Here is an 11,770-nt window from a genome sequence, read left to right as displayed (position 1 = left end):
ACCCTGGACATGGTGGGAGCACGGCAGCCATCCTGTGATCCCAGCACAGGAGCCTCACCCTGAGGATGGTGCGGCAGGACTACTTATGGGGACTGGTCTTGGCAATGGTGTTGAGCCGCTAGATCAGCTGTGGGCTTCTTCCCCTACATCGCTGCAGACAAATAAGCCAGCACTGTTAGGTGCTCTGTTACTTGCAGACAAACCGAATCTAAATGATGCAAATAAAACATTTCTATTATCACATGCCATAAATAATGATGTATTCATACAGTATAATTCTGGGCATTTTAGAAATATTTACAAAAATTGTCACAATAACATCACCTTTTAGGTAGTTAAATGGCAAACTTTCTATAATGAATTTAGAACAATTTTTCTACAGGAAAACGGAGGGAAAATAAAATATTATCTACATGTAAGACCCACTTTAGGGAATAAGTTTTATGCTTTGAACTTCTTGTAAAACTAATCAATCTAACGTAATAATTTAAGACATTAAAGTTAGTTATTCAAACATTGATAGTGATAAATATAGCAGTTGTATCCATTCCTCTTCCAGGTAATTAAGACATTCTGGTTTTTTGATGTAAATTATTTTTTAAACATGCAGTTCATTTAGCAATACATGCATTGACAGCTGCACCTTCCAAAAAACTTAAAAAACCAGGGAACACAACATTAACTTGTTACTAAACTAAAAGAAATTTAGCTGAGATAGTGTTTCGGAAATTGCTAGGGAAATAGCCTGTTCTTTGAAAAGAAAATGAAAGCATTTACTGGGGCATAAAATCAAATTCATTATTTGGCAAATTTCTTGCTAAAATACCATGTCCACATGCATCTCTATCCCAGTAATTCTGTTTTGTTGTGAATTATGTAGAACTTATTTTAATGTGTTTGCTTTACTTAAAAAAAGGAATGAATTATAGTAATCTTTTCATCATGCTTGCCTCACCGGAGTGGAGCTCTTAGGAGAGCTGTTCCAGGTGTAAGAGCCCCATCGCAATCCTTCCGCCTTTCTGAAACGCCCATGCAGGATCTTGAGGGCCTCTGGCCAGCGTTATTTTTTTTAATCTCCCCCATTCCTTTAAACTTTATTTATATGAATAAAAGAACCTGAGACAATTTAGCTCAATTTTAATATTTTCCAAGCATTATTTTGACCAGGTAGCCAGGTTTAAGTAATGAACATTGACAGTGTCCATTATATAACTACACTTGAAGTTGTTAAGGACTTAACCATTTTCTAATATTAGCCTATTTTCTACACTGCTTTTCACATATATGCCCATTAAAAAATGGAATGTCTGTTACATTTATTGGTTTGTGAGTGTTTCTAGAAAACTGCAGTATGTGTGAAGGCCAATTTCCATGCTGGCATTGCATACATTCAAATATTAACGCACAGAGGCACAGAATTAGAGAAACAAGAGAGCATATTCAAACACTAGCATGCCCCATTCCCCTTTTTATTGCTTGTTTGCTTAGTACTTCTTAAAACAAAAAGAAAGAATTGAATTCAGCGTTCAACTACCAAAGAAAGAGTAACAGCAGGGCACATACTCAGGGCTCGAATGAAATTGTAAGCACAGTAGACATTGGTATAACCTTATTATCCAAAACTCTTCTCAACCAGGGACTTCCTTGGTAACAATATGATTTATGTTGAAATATACACAATAAATAACAATGTGTTCTTTGGGAATTTAAGAACTCAGACTATCCAAATTTGAATTCAGGTCTGTAGGAAGTGAGAAGCCTGTACTAAGCAACTGTGCTACATTTCTGCTGCAGTTAGGTTATTTTGGACAATTATACCTAAACCATCCTTGGTTTCATCCAGCAAAATGTATAGAGTACAAACAGGAAAGCATGCCAGCCAGTTAGGGGTTTAATAACGTGTGGTTTTTATTCTCTTGCTCTGAAAACTTGTATCAAAAAAATTTTAAATTAAGGGAAATAACTCAAGATTTATAGGCCTCGTGTGCTTTAAAAAAGAAAAAAACGTACCCACTAATTTGCTCAGATATAGCAGGCTTAATGGTTCCATATTTTGAAAAGCTGTTAAGAATGGTTTCTAACGCAGGAGAAGGAAAACATCCACTATCCCTTTTCAGAATTTAAATGGAGGGCAGAAACATTCTTTACACCCAAAACCAATGGCAGCAGTTCAAATCTGACCAAGGTAAATGTAGATGGAGATGTTCTAAACACAGCTAGGACTCAGCAAGTCTAGCACACTAAAATCATATGATTACATTTTAAATGAAAATGCACAAAAACCAATTAGAAATTTTGAGATTTTTTTCATTTGAAGGTAATCTTAATGCTGTTAAATTCACAAATGCTAATTTAAATACCCAATCCTATTTGTCTAAAACACACACTGCAAACACACAAATTATCTATTCTCTCCACATGTCAGCGCCCATTCATACCATGGTTTGGAAATGGGGAGAATAGATTCCCCTTAAACTGCAAGTCAGCAGTTGTCTCTTTACAGTTAACTTTAGCAAAATTCATACAAAATAGTGATTAACAATGATCTTTGTTACTTGTTAACTCACAAGGAAACACCTTCAAAACTGCAGTTTGTTAAGGTTTCTGTATTAAAATGTAGAAAAATTGAACTAAACAAGTAACGAAAAGTTAAAAATTCCTTAATTTTTTATTTCTGGTACCACTACCACAATTTACAGGGCAATATACCTGATGTAATGAAAAGAAAAAGAAAAAGACAAAGCCACAACAGAAAGACCTCTGGAATGTACATCTAATTGACACTACATTGCATTAATCAATAGCTGCACTTTGTGCAAACTGTGGCTATGACAGTCCTGAACAAGAAGGGTTTCCTGTTCAAGCTGCAGTAACTTTTCTGACTACGGATCATTGTTCCTTCTATGGCAGATTTCTACAATTCCTCTAATGCATTTCGGGCAACTGTCTCAAAGTAACCTGCAGCTTTCCTGACAACTCCTCGCTCTCTCTCCTTCTAAGAGTTGTAGCCCTTTTCTGGTGTTTTAAGAACCTCCTGCTACCATATCCACCACTTCCACCACCAGATCCATAACCACCACCATAGGGACTGCCTGAGCTTCTTCCATGAAAACTACCCCCCATTCATGGGCCCATAATTTGATTGCTGTTGTCCACTGTAATTTCCAAAATCATTATCGTTCCCACCACCACCATAGCTCCCACCGTCAACATTTCCTCCTTCATGGTAACCATCATATCCTCCACCACCTTGGTTTCCATTTCCATATCCTGGTCCACCACCACCATAGGCCCCTCTACTACTATAAACAGGACCACCGCCATAGTTGCCACCATTACCTCCAAATCCATTATATCCACATCACCTCCTCCATAACTACCTCTGCTGCCACCACCTCCACCACCACAGCCTCCTCTTCCACTAAAGTTTCCACCACTGCCCAAATTACCTCCACCACTTCCAAAGTTTCCTCTGTGACCCATAAAATTGCCAGATCCACCTCCACGACCCCTCTGTGATCCAGCAGACTGCATCTCTTGTTTAGAAAGGGCCTTTTTCACTTCACAATTACGCCCATTAATAGTGTGGTATTTCTGAACAACAATTTTATCAGCTGTATCATGATCATTAAAAGTTACAAAAGCAAATCCTCTCTTTTTTCCACTCTGTCTTCTATAACTTCTATGGTTTCAATCTTGCCATACTTTTCAAAGTAGTATGTCAAATTATATTCTTCTGTATTTTCTTTAATACCACCAACAAAAACGTTCTTCACTGTTAGATGGGCACCAGGCTTTACAGAATCCTCTCTAGAAACAGCTCTCTTTGGTTCCACTACAGGCCCATCAACCTTGTGTGGTCAAGCACACATTGCTGCATCCACCTTTTTAACACAAGAATAAGTCACAAAACCAAATCCCCTGGAACGTTTTGTTTGGGAGTCTCTCATTACCACACAATCTGTGAGTGTGCCCCATTTCTCAAAATGTTCTCTTAAACTATCATCTGTAGTTTCAAAGCTCAGACCACCAATAAACAGTTTTCTCTACTGCTCTGGTTCCTTTGGATCATGGCCCTCCTCCCCCTGGCGGCGAGTCGGGCTGGGGGCGACTGGGAGGCGGTTTGACCTCCATTTTGAGACAGGACTCACCTCTTCCAACTCGAGTTCAATATGGGACCCAGAGGAAGGTGACCAGCATTTTCATTTAGACAACTCTGCCTGGATCAGCACACTTTCCCTCTGCAGTTCAGGACTTACTCTGAACTTACATAATAACTTGTTCTGACTTCAGGAAAAACCACATTATCTTGCAGTATCTCAATCGAGCCACTGACATGGGCCTGAAAATGGCTTTTTAAATGGTGAGATGAGGCCGGTATGTACTTTTGGATCAAAAGTGAAGTAAGGAGGAGCCAGGGAAGATGAGAGTTGCTGGTAATTTTGGTGCTCTAGATGCCCTAGACCTGGGAATGGGAGGAGGGTCAGGGATGCTGGCTGGAAAACATTTTTTCCTGAGCTGTGGACATTTCAATATTTCTCACTCCACATTTCTACCACATTTGGTTATTCTTTGAACATGTTTTGCATATTTTACTTGCATGCAAATATTCTCCCCAAATCCACTATTTCAGTGCTAAGCAGCCCAGCTCCAGTCCCGTCTTCTCTGGGAGCTTTCCAGATCTCGCCATCTTCCTCTGAGATACCATAGCTTTCTGTCTGTGTTTGACTGTGCCATGTCTTGAGCCTGCCCTCTCACTGTTCTGCCAGCTCTTAGAAGGCTGGCATCATTCTTATTCTTCTCTGACTGTCCCAGGTGTTTGGCACGCAGTGGATGAATCTAGAAAGAGCTTCATGTGTGCTTGAACAGAATGAAAGGACAAGCTGTGATTTTCTTCTCTGTGCGGCTGATGCCTTCTCTGTCCCGTCCAGAAGCAGGATTGCGTTGAGATCCCTGGAGTTGTTTGTGGCCCTTGTAAAATTAAACGCCAAGAGAATCTTGGTTAACAGAAGAAATGGAGAAGGATCAACTTCTAGTTTTCTATGCCAGAGGTCAGGGCATTGCTTCTTCTCTGTGAATTGTTCTGACTTGCTGAATTGAAACTTTCTTTACTTTTGGGCAGATAAGAGTAATTTGGGGGCAGATAAGAGCTTCTGGGAAGTTGTCATTGCAAATGGCTTGGCAGTGATGCTGCTATAAAATGATTATCCAGGACTTGTTTTTTTCCTAGTTTGAATTATTTTAAAAAACCTAAGAATTACTTGATTTAAATATAATAGGTCAAGACCTTCTGGCACTACTGAAACTTCTGAGTGGCCCTCAGATGGTCGCTTGAGAATCTATTCAGACAACCCAGCAGTTGGCAGATGTAACACTCATCATGCCTCTGCACTCTTTTGTCATTAGTTGATTACACAACAAGTATCAGCGGGCTGGGCACGGTGGCTCAAGCCTGTAATCCTGGCACTTTGGAAGTCTGAGGTGGGCGGATCACAAGGTCAGGAGATTGAGACCATCCTGGCTAACACGGTGAAACCCCGTCTCTACTGAAAATAAAAAAAAATTAGCCGGGTGTGGTGGTGGGCGCCTGTAGTCCCAGCTACTTGGGAGGCTGAGGCAGGAGAGTGGCACGAACCCAGGAAGCAGAACTTGTAATGAGCCAAGATCGTGCCACTGCACTCCAGCCTGAGCGACAGAGCGAGATTCCTTCTCAAAAAACAAACAAACAAACAAACAAAAAACAAATAGCAAACATGAAGTTGTGTGCCCTAGCAAAGGAATCAAAGAGCAAACTTTTACATGTAGGTCAGCAACTGTTGGTGTGCTCCATGGGGAATTTACCCTCAGGGCACACTTGAGTCCCCACTGCGCCACCATCACTGCTGACCTCCCTGCCCAGGGGAAGGACTCCGTGTTCCTCTCCCAGGCAGATTCTCCCTCCTCATGCCACTTGTCCTCCCCACCTCCCATTTACTTATGTGCATCAACACAAAGCTGTCCATGGACTCTCTCCTTTGTTCTGGAGTTATCACTCTGGGAATAAAAAGGAGAGTGGATGGACCATGAACAGTGTGTGGGATGGAAGGTGCCAGAGAATTCAGGTGTCTGTGAGGCTGGAGGAAGCCTCCTCTTTGGGGGTGAGGACACTGGCTCAGTCTGTGCTGCATCCAGCCTCAGGGCCAGCTGGGAGCAGGTGTCATTTGCTCTTCATCCCACTCTAAATAGGCAGGTGTGAACGCTGGTACAACAGGCTTTCTCAGGCTATTTTCGATTGTGTGAAGCTGGTGTTTGAAAGAGCATTGCATTTAGGAATAGGGCTACTTTATGCTCTGGGGGTGAGGAAGGATGGAATGAGAGAGAAGACTCTGGTTCTGACCCATCCCAAACCACTGTGCAACACCCTGCCTCCGAGGTAGCCCAGAGTGGAAAGTGCCTGGGGTCCTGCATACCCACTGCTGCTAGTGGCTTATTAGCCATGAACATATTGCCGTCTGATTTCTGAGATAGCACTTGTCACATCCAGAGGAAGAAATAACTATCAGATGTGAGAGATATTGCTGGTGGCAGAGGGTAGGGAGGGGAATGGTGGGAATCCCGAGGGTTAGTGTGGCCCAGGCCCAGGTGCACAGGCACTGAAATTCTCTAGGATAGAGGATGTAGCGATGCTAAAGGCAGCCATCACTGCCTTAATTTTACAATGATTTTATGTGTGTTTGCACCTGCACTCTGAGGAGTTTCGAGGCTGGACGTGGTGGGATGTACCTGTCTTCAAGGACCTGCCCTTCCACCAGGGGAGCCAAGATGAGCACTTACACTAAATTTGTATTTGCCACAGTGAACAGCTCCTATGCTCACAGATGGCACTGACTGTGATTTACCGCTGGGGATGGTCCATCCTGAAGAAGGCCTTTCCTCTCCTTTGCAAAAGGATGTAAGAAGCATAGAGGGACGCATGATCCTCCCCAGCCCATGGTTTCCTTGAGCCCCATGGCTGCTGTTGCCAGGGCAGCAGGATAAGAGCTCTCAGGAGCTCTCACACCTGGCGAGAGTCAGGCCCCCAACCCACAAAGCACAGCCCTGGGAGCGCGCTTGCGATTCTAGTCTTTTTCTGAGCATTCTTTCTCTAGATTAGAGAAAAATCCTTTTAAAGTAAATCAATGGTCAGATGACCTCTGTGAAACCTCTAAAATGATTTCTCACACACATTAGGCTCAGCTCCTTATATCAGGCAGACAGGAACTGTATTTTAAATCTTTAATAGCACCTAGTATCATATTCGGCACAATAATTCTGATGAATACATTTCTTTACCTTTCTTGGTGAATATCATTCACCCTGAGGGCATCTGTTTAGATCTTGAAAAACGCATTGGATATTTTCTTTATATACTGTTTGCTACACACACCCACACCCATACACACACACACACGTTATGAAATCCAATATAACATGAACATCTGTGAACTTACCACTAAGTTGAGAAGCTGTCTTTGTGTTCTTCCAAGATCCCATTCCTCCCTTCCATGAAACTCTGAATTTTATGTATATTGTGGCCATAATTGTCCAGATGTGTATGTATCTCCAGATGTATTGTTTAGATTCTACAGTTGCTGGCTTTGTTTAGGAGTGTGTAACACAGTGGTTACAAATAGTGGTTTTGGAATCAAACTGATTGTGTTGAAATCTCAGATGAAGTATTTACTAGTTGTACAACCTTGAATGCATTACTTACCTGCTCTGAACATCAGTTTTTTTCACTCTCAAATGGTGGTAATCCTGCCCAACTCATCCCTCTCCTGGAGTTGTCCAGGGGATTGAATGGAATGAGACCTTGTCCATTTCTTCTTGGCCCACGATCGACCCTCAACTAAGGTTGAGGGCAACCTTCTGCCCCAGACATCCCTGGGAACTCCTGTCAAACACACTCACCCTTCACCACTGGCACGTACTCCAAGTCACCAGGCCTTAAAACAGCAGCAAACGAGGAATGCATAGGATGAGCAAGTGTGCCAGACTATTAAGTCTTTCCTGTGTCCACACAGGAAGACGAATGCACGGGGCAGAGGACAGCAAATGCCATCACCGGATCATTACTTAGCACGTTGCTTGATCTTGGCAGGAAATGGTTCATCATTTTCAGATGAGTAGAGAGCTGTAGAACTTTGTAACTGTCCTCCCTTGTTCTGCACCCATGTGGCAGATGCAATGGTCCTTGCCAAAGCTTTCCCTCTCTTGGTGCCTTATCAAGATAAGTGACTGGGGATGTGGGATACCACATGATCCACTGAATGCAAGAGCCCTGAACTCAGAAGGGGGCTGGGGTCAAAGTCTTCCAGGGCTGGAGAGTGAGGCCGGAAACCCCAAAAGATAAATGAGGACTTCTGGAACAAGATGAGAAGATGAATTAAACTGTTTGCTTTGAGCATGCACATAAATGTTCCAGAAAAATTCACTTTGGCTGCCAAAGTAGCCCTTTTGGAATTTATGAAGATCCTTGCCAGGGCCCTCACCCTGGGGCTTAGTGCTCAGGTCTTGCATCTGTCTTTTTTTTTTTTCGAGACGGAGTTTCGCTCTTGTCACCCAGGCGGGAGTGCAATGGTGTGATCTCGGCTCACTGCAACCTCCGCCTCCTGGGTTCAAGCAATTCTCTCGCCTCAGCCTCCCGAGTAGCTGGGACTACAGGTACCTGCCACCATGCCTTGCTAATGTTTGTATTTTCAGTAGAGACAGGGTCACCATGTTGATCAGACTGGTCTTGAACTCCTGACTTCAGGTGATCCACCCACCTCGGCTTCCCAAAGTTTCGGGATTACAGGTGGGAGCCACTGTCCCTGGCTGCATGTGCTGTTTTACAGCAATCCAGTGAGGCAAGATCACCAAGCTCACAAACGAGGAACCTGAGATTCAGGAAGCAAAAGTTATTGCCCAAATTAAAATACATAGTAAGAAGCTGGTTTGATTCCAAATCAACACCTGTTTAACTTCAAAGCTCAGGTTGGCTCTATTTCACCATCCTGTGTCCCTCAACAAGGTGACAGGTCAGCAGGACAGCCACTGGCCAGCAGTGTCTCAATCACTGATTGTCCACTGTGCTTAAGCATCCACAGGGCCCTTGGTGCTGAATAGATGGTGGATTTTTGGCCTTTTTGTCTGTTCCGAATCTTTAGAAGCCTATTATCTATGGTGATAGTGATTTCAGGTTGGCTAAGTTTGACAAGCAGTGAGCAACAATACATCTGTTGTTAGAGGTATTTGTTATTCCACATGCCAGGAAGACAGAGAGAACGTCTCAACCAAATTGTCAAGGCAAGAGTCTTTCAGGAAAAGGATATGGCTAAGAATTCTTCTTCTTTTTTTTTTTTATTATTATACTTTAAGTTCTAGGGTACATGTGCATAACATGCAGGTTTGTTACATATGTATACTTGTGCTATGTTGGTGTGCTGCACCCATCAACTCGTAGCACCCATCAATTCGTCATTTATATCAGGTATAACTCCCAATGCAATCCCTCCCCCCTCCCCCGCCATGATAGGCCCCGGTGTGTGATGTTCCCCTTCCCGAGTCCAAGTGATGTCATTGTTCAGTTCCCACCTATGAGTGAGAACATGCGGTGTTTGGTTTTCTGTTCTTGTGATAGTTTGCTAAGAATGATGGTTTCCAGCTGCATCCATGTCCCTACAAAGGACGCAAACTCATCCTTTTTTATGGTTGCATAGTATTCCATGGTGTATATGTGCCACATTTTCTTAATCCAGTCTGTCACAGATGGACATGTGGGTTGATTCCAAGTCTTTGCTATTGTGAATAGTGCCTCAATAAACATACGTGTGCATGTGTCTTTATAGCAGCATGATTTATAATCCTTTGGGTATATACCCAGTAGTGGGATGGCTGGGTCATATGGTACATTTAGATCTAGATCCTTGAGGAATCGCCATACTGTTTTCCATAATGGTTGAACTAGTTTACAGTCCCACCAACAGTGCAAAAGTGCTCCTATTTCTCCACATCCTCTCCAGCACCTGTTGTTTCCTGACTTTTTAATGATGGCCATTCTAACTGGTGTGAGATGGTATCTCATTGTGGTTTTGATTTGCATTTCTCTGATGGCCAGTGATGATAAGCATTTTTTCATGTGTCTGTTGGCTGTATGAATGTCTTCTTTTGAGAAATGTCTGTTCATATCCTTTGCCCACTTTTTGATGGGGTTGTTTGTTTTTTTCTTGTAAATTTGTTTGAGTTCTTTGTAGATTCTGGATATTAACCCTTTGTCAGATGAGTAGATTGCAAAAATTTTCTCCCATTCTGTAGGTTGCCTGTTCACTCTGATGGTAGTTTCTTTTGCTGTGCAGAAGCTCTTTAGTTTAATCATATCCCATTTGTCAATTTTGGCTTTTGTTGCCGTTGCTTTTGGTGTTTTAGACATGAAGTCCTTGCCCATGCCTATGTCCTGAATGGTATTACCTAGGTTTTCTTCTAGGGTTTTTATGGTATTAGGTCTAACATTTAAGTCTCTAGGATATGGCTAAGAATTCTAAAAAGGGTGAGGGTTGGTTTAACAAGAAGGAGCAGGGAAAGGTGTCTACCTTGAATCTCCAATCTAAAAGATTGGTATAGGCATAAGATGTCAAGAAAATTAGCAGAAAACTTCGTGTTGAGCCCTCAAGATTTGCTTGGAGCAGAGGAGACCACACTCCTGCAGCTGGGTGGTCAGGTAACTGGGTTTCTGACCTTACAGGAGCAGCCATGCGACTACACACCTGGCTGGGACTTGAGGCTGGGGGTTGGGGAGGCATGGTGACCCAGCGATCTGCTACAGTTCAGCTACTGTTTCCCCAACAGGAACCCTAGGGTTGGAGGGAGGGGCTGTTGGTTTCATCAGTCCATTGTGCTTGGGGTGAGGAAAATATTTAGGATATATTTTAAGTAATCTTAAATAAAAAACTAAAATTATTGTCACAAAACTGTGTGCGATTCTTATTTTCGGATAGAATTATGAACTATTTGGCCGGGTGCAGTGGCTCACACCTGTAATCCCAGCACTTTGGAAGGCCAAGGCAGGCGGATTACTTGAGCTCAAGAGTTTGAGACCAGCCTGGCCAACATGGTGAAACCCCGCCTCTACTAAAAATACAAAAATTAGCTGGGTGTGGTGGCATGTGCCTGTAATCCCAGCTTCTCGGGAGGCTGAGGCGAGAGACAAGAATCGCTTGAACCTGGGAGGCGGAGGTTGCTGTCAGCCGAGATTGCGCCACTACACTCCAGCCTAGGCGACAGAGTGAGACTCAGTCTCAAAAACAAAAAAAAACAAAAAACAAAAAAACCCTAATTTATTAGTATCTGTGGAGAGCAGATATAAGCACTTGTCCACAATTTTTTATTGTTTCACTTATATCCTCCCACCCATGCTTTAGTTTTCCCTTCCTCCCACTGAATTAGTTAAAAGACAATCCAGATTTTTATACCATTTCGGTCATAAATGTTTAACTATGTGTCTCTAACCGAAAGAGACTATTTAAAAAAATAAAAATTTTGCCATTGTCAAACTAGAAATATGAAAAATAATTCCTAAATATCATCTAATATTCAGTCAATGCTTAAATTTTCCTGATTCTTTTCAGGTGATTAAAAAAGGAAATAAAAAAAGGAAAAAAAGGAAATAAAAAAAGGTATACACCTTATATTTGGTATGTATGTACGTATCTGTCTATCTCAACCAACCGTTCTCCCTTCTTCTTTTTTCTCCTTGTTATTTATTTGTTGAAGA

At 42.3% G+C, this 11,770-nt stretch overlaps 1 pseudogene; it reads right to left on the bottom strand.

The window, feature by feature from the left end:
• Window positions 1-2,925: 2,925 nt before the first annotated feature.
• LOC105520195 lies at window positions 2,926-4,140 on the bottom strand (annotated as a pseudogene).
• Between the last annotated feature and the right edge of the window lie 7,630 nt (window positions 4,141-11,770).

Source organism: Colobus angolensis, unplaced genomic scaffold (assembly GCF_000951035.1).
Source record: "Colobus angolensis palliatus isolate OR3802 unplaced genomic scaffold, Cang.pa_1.0 Scaffold370, whole genome shotgun sequence".
Lineage (NCBI taxonomy): Eukaryota > Metazoa > Chordata > Mammalia > Primates > Cercopithecidae > Colobus > Colobus angolensis.
Note: the sequence above shows the minus strand (reverse complement) of the source record. Positions and strands in the feature narration are given on the sequence as shown.